Source organism: Hevea brasiliensis, chromosome 13, assembly GCF_030052815.1.
Source record: "Hevea brasiliensis isolate MT/VB/25A 57/8 chromosome 13, ASM3005281v1, whole genome shotgun sequence".
Lineage (NCBI taxonomy): Eukaryota > Viridiplantae > Streptophyta > Magnoliopsida > Malpighiales > Euphorbiaceae > Hevea > Hevea brasiliensis.
The window spans coordinates 49,003,260-49,010,080 of record NC_079505.1 but is presented as its reverse complement, the minus strand read 5'-3'; the positions used below and the strand labels follow the sequence as shown (position 1 = coordinate 49,010,080).

Below are 6,821 nucleotides of genomic sequence, written 5' to 3'. Positions count from 1 at the left end.
CAGGGTTGTAGGTATTTGAATATGGATTGTTGGGCTACCTCTGGTTGAAGTTTCCTCTGTTATTCAAATAGTTTAGCTATTCTATAGAGGGTTCATTAAAGTTGTTGCATTTTGAAGTCATACACCCTCCTCCACAGCTGTCGCAGTGTTGGTTGCTCATCCCTATAGCATTGGCTTGCATTCTATCAAGCCTTTTGGTGAGCTAGTCAAATTAAGCATTTATCATGCTTAAGGCATCCAATTCCATGATCCCTGTTGTTCTTCTTGTATCTTCCCTTTCATTTGACCACTCATAGTTGTGATAAGTGACCCTCTCTAGAAGTTCAAGGGCATCTACTACTATTTTCTCTATCAGGTCTTCTTCCGTAGCTGAATCTACTGTGCTCCTTATAGAGGGCAATAGCCTATTATAGAAATTTTGAAATAGGAGCCAATCTTCTATGCCATGGTGTGGACATTCCTTCTGTAAGTCTTTATATCTCTCCTATGCATCATAGATTGATTCACCTTCCTTTTGCCTAAAGGTGTTGACTTCAACCCTTAGTTTTGTAGTCTTCACAGGTGGGAAATATCTTACTAGAAAAGCTTGTGAGAGGTTTTCCCAAGTGGTGAATGTTTCAGCTAGTTGAGATAGTAGCCACTTCCTTGCTTTATCTCGAAGGGAGAATGGGAATACTCTGAGTCTTATAGCTTGATCAAAGACTTCATTCATCTTCAATGTATCACATAGGCCAAGAAAGAACTGGAGGTGGTAGTGTGGATCTTCTATAGGTGAACCTCCAAATTGGGTCTGTTGAATCATCTGGAGCCATGCCAGTTTTAGTTCAAAATTATTGGCCTCCACTGTGGGTCTTATAACGTTGGGCTGGAATCCTTGGATAGATGGAGCTCCGTAGTCCCTCAAGGGTCTTGGCCTATTGTTGTTGTTGGCCATGACTGGAGTTTCTAAAATTTCTTGATCTTGTTCTTGGCGTCTCCTTTCTCTCCTGATGGTTCTTAGAGTCTTATCTATCTCGGGATCCAAGTCCAAAATTTCTTCTTCTAGTTTTGTTCTAGTCATGTACCAAACCAAATATCTAAGAGAAAATAAAAGAATAAAAACAAATTAAGTAAATTTAAATAGTAAATGTAAATGCCTAAATCAACTAAATTGCCTATCGCCTAATATTACTAGAAATAAATTCCTCGGCAAAAACGCCAAAAACTTATTTGCTGGTTTTAAAACCCCATAAGTGTACGAATCGCTAACAAGTAATAAAGTACTAAACTACACAACAATTATAACTGTCTAGGCTATCGAATATAATGGGAGAGTGAATCTAATTTAATTTGAGTGCTAAAAGTTGAGAGAATTATGCGCTTAAAATGAAATAATTTGTAAAATAATTCCAAAATTAAGATTTCACACTTTAACCTTATTATGGATTTAATCTTATCTATTCATTGGATTGAGGATCATTGCTTTGATGGAAATTAATCCTAAGGTATCCTAGGTCCTCTCTCAAGACACCTAAGATGTATTTTAATTAGAACTAAACCCTACTTTCATTGGTGTTTAGTCCTAATAAAAACCCTTTAAGATCTATGATTAATTATGAAATTCCACGAAGGATTTCAGCCTATCTCTAGGTCAGATTTTCTAAGTTTAATACTCCAATTTTTCAATACTAACCTTCACCTTTCAGTTCTTCAATTAGTATCTTTTATCATGTCTAAGTGGGTACCGGCACATAGCATACATTAAGAACACAGAACATTAAATCAAAGAACAAAACTCAAATCTAATAGATAAAACTCAATATTTATCCATAATAATGATTATAAGCGTTACTCTCCTAATTCCAGAATGAAGAAACTACTCACTCATGGTGAGTTTAACAAACATAACAAAAGTAAAATAAAAGAACATAAAAGTAGCTTAAAGAAATCGAACAAAAGAACCGAAGAGAATTCTCTACAGCTTTGAGCTTGTTGAACTTCGGCTGAGGACTCCCCTTTGGTGCTAATGCACTGTTCTTCAAGATGGCTTCAAGAGAATGATGAAGATGTGTGTATAAGGTCGGCCCTCCTTTTCTCTACTTTCTGCTGCTTCTATTTATATTCAATGTCCTAGGATTAAGTTTTTAGAGTCCCAAAGGCATCAGGAGTATGTTCTGAGCGTAAAAACTAGAGCTATAATTAAATCAGAAAACTGGTTGTCAGCTGATACACAACCCATGTGTCACTACACAGCTCCAGGGTCATGTAACTTACTAAAACTTAAAGGTTGCATCTCGTATTTAGGCAGAAGGTTACACGGGCCTTGGCTAGTTACACGGGTCCAATTACACGGCTCGTGTTCTGTTGTTCTTCTGGGAATTCTTCAAGCTTGGCCAGGCAGAATCTTACACGGGTCTCCGCAGGTTACATGGTTTGTGTTACATGGCCCGTGTACTGTGTCTCCTCTTTGACTTCATTGGTTTTCTCCTAGTAGTAAGTTACACGGGTCTGTGGTATGTTTACACGACCTGTGTAAAGTGTATCAACAACAATGCTCTTCTTCTTGAGTTTTTTCGAGCTTCCTTCTTTACTCCTATGCTTTGAAACTCCCTCAAAACACCTGAAAATATGCGGAAAACATAGAATTTAGTGCAAAGTAATGAGATTTGTGAAAGTTAATGAATTTAATGATTATGCATGAAATTACCTATCTAAATGCCATGAAATACTGTACAAATGTGCTTAAAAAATCTATATAATATAAGTGTATCAGACCCCAGGGCCAAGTTAAAAAAACCTTACCAAGACTAAGAGATCCCATTAGAATAACAAAAGATATACCATTTGGGATGCAGTCTATTATAAGTTACGATTAAAAAATATTACAAGTTTTTTTATCCTATACAAATAACTAGTTTAATGATTGATGCATAAAATTAAAGAGGTGTGTAACACCCCTATTGGTATAGCCTGGTATATTTCACTATTCCGGTGACCGGTGTCGGTCCGGACAAATAAAGAGATTAGAGCCACACTTAAGACAACATGAGAAGCCATAAACACAAATAATTAGTAATGTTTAATTAGTTAACTACAAATAAGAAAAACAGAACATAAGAGGTTAAAGAGTCACATGAGTGACCTCCTTTTAAACTCAAATTTCGTCCTTAGGACCCTTATGGACGGAAAAGAGAAAATCATGAAAAAGAACTGTTAAGTCACAAATAATTAGGTCGAAGAAATATTGGATTATTTGCAAGATGAACTTACGAGGGCAATTTGGTCAATTGAACCTAATCACAAATAAAATCGGAGAAAAGAAAATTTGAATCGATAATTAAATTAAAGAACTAATAGAAAAATATAAAAAAAGAGAGAGGAAAATGAAAAGGTGATGACATCATGCATGACCTCATGCATGATGCCATAAAAATTAATTAATTGAATTATTAAATTAGATTTTTATGGTCTTCCATAAGCCAAAATTTATAAAAGAAAAAGAAAAGAAAAAAATAAAACACAAGTCTTCTTCTTCTCCAAAAACGTCACTCACTCTCTCTCCTCACCCTCCCTCACTTAAACCACTTAAACCACCATTAAAGCTCATTTTTGAGCTTGAAGAACCAAAATCCAACCATAGAAAATTGTCCTACTATAACTAGACTTTGTTTGGGCAACTAGGAAAGAAGATTCAAGGAAAAGAAAGAAGAAAAATTTGAAGAAAAGGGAGAAGAAAATTCTGCACACAAGGTTAGTATGTTAAACCCTTCATTTATCCATTCAAATGCATATGTGAGGGTTGGAAGTGAGCTTAGAAGTTATGAAATGAAATAAAAACATAGGAGAAGGACCAAACTGAAATTTGGGCAGCTTGAGAGGAGTATGATTTACATGAATTTGATGCATTAGAATAAGTTTAAAAGCTTTGATTAGTGAATGGTTAAGGTTAAGTGCACTAGTTGTGATTTAATGCATGAGAGGGAAGAGCTAGGGTTTGAATGTTAGGGTTTTGAGGCAAAATTTTGGAGAAATGCATAAATAGCATGTTTAACCTATTGTGAAATGAAATAATGGTCAATTATGACCAAATAAGTTGTGTGGGAATTGTTGGAATAAAAATCAAATTCGTAGGTCAATGGTCATGCTGCTGGCAGCATGACCAAACCCACTGAAGGACCAAAACTCAAATTTTACAAGTCCAATTGATATGCCACCAATTGGAGATGAAAATAGACATAAAAGAGCACAATTTTCATTAAGGAACCATTGCCAAAAACTGACCAAAACTTGGTGAAACAATTGACCAAAGTGAGTTGATAGCAGGCTGCCACTGCACTAAACTGACCAAATGAACAGTAACTGTTCATTTGGTCATAACTTGAGCTAGGTAGGTCAAATTGCCCTGAAATTTTACCAGAAATTAGATATGATATAGACCTAAAACTTTCATGAAGAACACCAACCCAAATTATGCCATTAACTCATTCAAATCATTGAGCAAAGTTAAAATTTCTGTACTGAAATTCTGCAGATTTTTAGTTGAGCAGCAATGTTTGGATAGCTATAACTCTCTCTAGAAAACTCGGATTTAGGCGATTCTTGAACCGATGGAAACCTAAGATATAGTACAACATTTCATATGAAGAAAGTGAGACCAAATTATGAACTTAACTTGATCAAACAATTGACCAAAGTTGAACCAAAAATCTGACAGCACCTAAATTGCAGTATGAACAGTGCACATGAACAGTAAACTTATTTTGGCCATAACTTGAGCTACAAAACTCCGATTGAGGTGATCCAAAAATGAGAATACACTTAAGACAATAAGGAACATTTTCTATGAAGGAAGTTTTGTCAAATTCCAACAGTAGATAGACCAATGGAATAGTGCAACGAAAACCAAATTGGCAATTTTGCCAAAATGACCTAAGCTTTAAACAAATGACAAAAACCAACAAGTTTGGTGATCAAAATGTGGTATGTGGGTGAAGTTGGAGTTCCCATACCTATTAAGCCTTAGAAAGTCAATAATTTGACTTGAATAGTGCAGTGAATAGTAATCCGAAACACAAAATTTATTTAACACGTTAGAGTTAGGTAAATGTGAAGCTAAGTTTATTTTGAATTTATTTTAAGTTCTAGTACTGAAACATTGTAAAATTATGTGTTTCAGTTGAAAAGAATATCGGGAAGAAACGTCGAGGCTAAAGGACGACTCGTTTGAGGTTTGTGCACAATATTACTATGCTTTAAAAAATTCATTGATTAAATGAATGAAATATGCATTTTATTGTTGCTTTGAATTGCTGAAAGTATTGTGACCTTACTTATGATGTTTTGATTCAAATTGTGAAATTTATTGTGTATATTTGAAATGACAATGTTTAGCAAATTATTAAGATAAGTTTTGAAACCGTCATGACCATATATTTGAACACCTCACTAGTGGGGGTAATTAGTTTCAATTTTGATTCCTTCTGAGAAGTGTTGAGGTGTGCAGAGGATGTGAATGGATATCCATATATTTGAGCTAGCTAGCCTTGTGATATGATTTCTCTTTAGCCTTGAGATTCCATTTGTTTCGAATGGCATGATCTAACTGTGGGTTTTATGAAATGTGTTTTGATACTTTGAAATAAACTTGGTTTACATGTAAAATCTTACAATGCATGATTGTATTTAATTTTCATGTTTAGTCAAATTTTTGAATGAATGTGCTTTAAGTTTTGCATAAAGATTATTTTATTATATTGTGCACCATCAGTCTTAGTACGTGTGTGAAGTCATCGACTTGAAGTCTTGTATAATTTATAAATATTTCTTTTGATGTATATATTGCACATAAATGTATGGACATGTACATGGGTCTTGAAGTTTGTATAAAAGTTGTAATAAATTTTAGTTTGGACTTCCTGAATGTAAATTTTAGTATGATGAATATATAAATTGTTTATCTTGAACGGAATATGAATAAATGATATTGATGGACAGTATTTTGAAGAAATTATTGAACTTGTGAATTTGAGAAATTGTTTGAGATTGAGTTTGAAATTGAAGTAGTGGTTGAGAAAAACTTTTAGAAGTGCTTTTTACATATTTCAAGAACGGTTTTCTCAAAATCTGAGAGAAACTCTCACGAAATTTTTATAAAATATGAGGAAAACTAAAATGGCCAAAAATATTAATTAGTTTTAATTTCAACTAAATGTTTTAAATACTTATTAGAAATGCTCACCACTTGTCAAAGATAAGAAAATTGTTTTAAAATCCCTTGTAGGGTACTTAATGAGTTATCGGTAGGTGAAGTTCGATAATTCATTAGGTATTCTACGGATCATGTTATGCCAGGTGTGACATGTTTTAGTGGTATCGAGCAAGTTTTTGAATTATGTTTTAAATTGTGAATTTGTGTTTTTCTTTGTTAAGTACAAGCTGCTCAATGTCCATAATTGTTACATGCATTACATCATGAATATGACCTGAAATCTCCTTGTGTTATTTGTTCAGAGATACCCTAACAAATGGAAGAAGGGATCGCTCGGTTGAAGCGATTGTTGAAGAGGAGAGCAAGAAAGCCTTTTTTTAGATATGTGTCGTGGGTGAGCCCCCCCAAACAAACAACATAAATTCGCAATGTTTCAACAAATGGGCTCCACCCCAACCACTTGATAAATTGCTAAAGTATTGGACCCTTTAGAAATGGCTTGAAAGAATGGGCCAGTGTTTAAGGCCAAGATGAGTGAAGTTGGAATATTGGATGCGTATGATTGGTGGAAGACCATCCCCAAACCACGATGACTTCATCGAGAGTTAATACATCCCGGATGCATATGTTGATA

At 34.4% G+C, this 6,821-nt stretch overlaps 1 non-coding gene across 1 annotated transcript; it reads left to right on the top strand.

The window, feature by feature from the left end:
• The first annotated feature begins 440 nt into the window (after positions 1–440).
• LOC131172254 (small nucleolar RNA R71) lies at positions 441–547 on the top strand. Its single transcript, XR_009142737.1, has one exon. It is a non-coding gene; the product is annotated as a small nucleolar RNA R71 (small nucleolar RNA).
• The last annotated feature ends 6,274 nt before the right edge of the window (positions 548–6,821 follow it).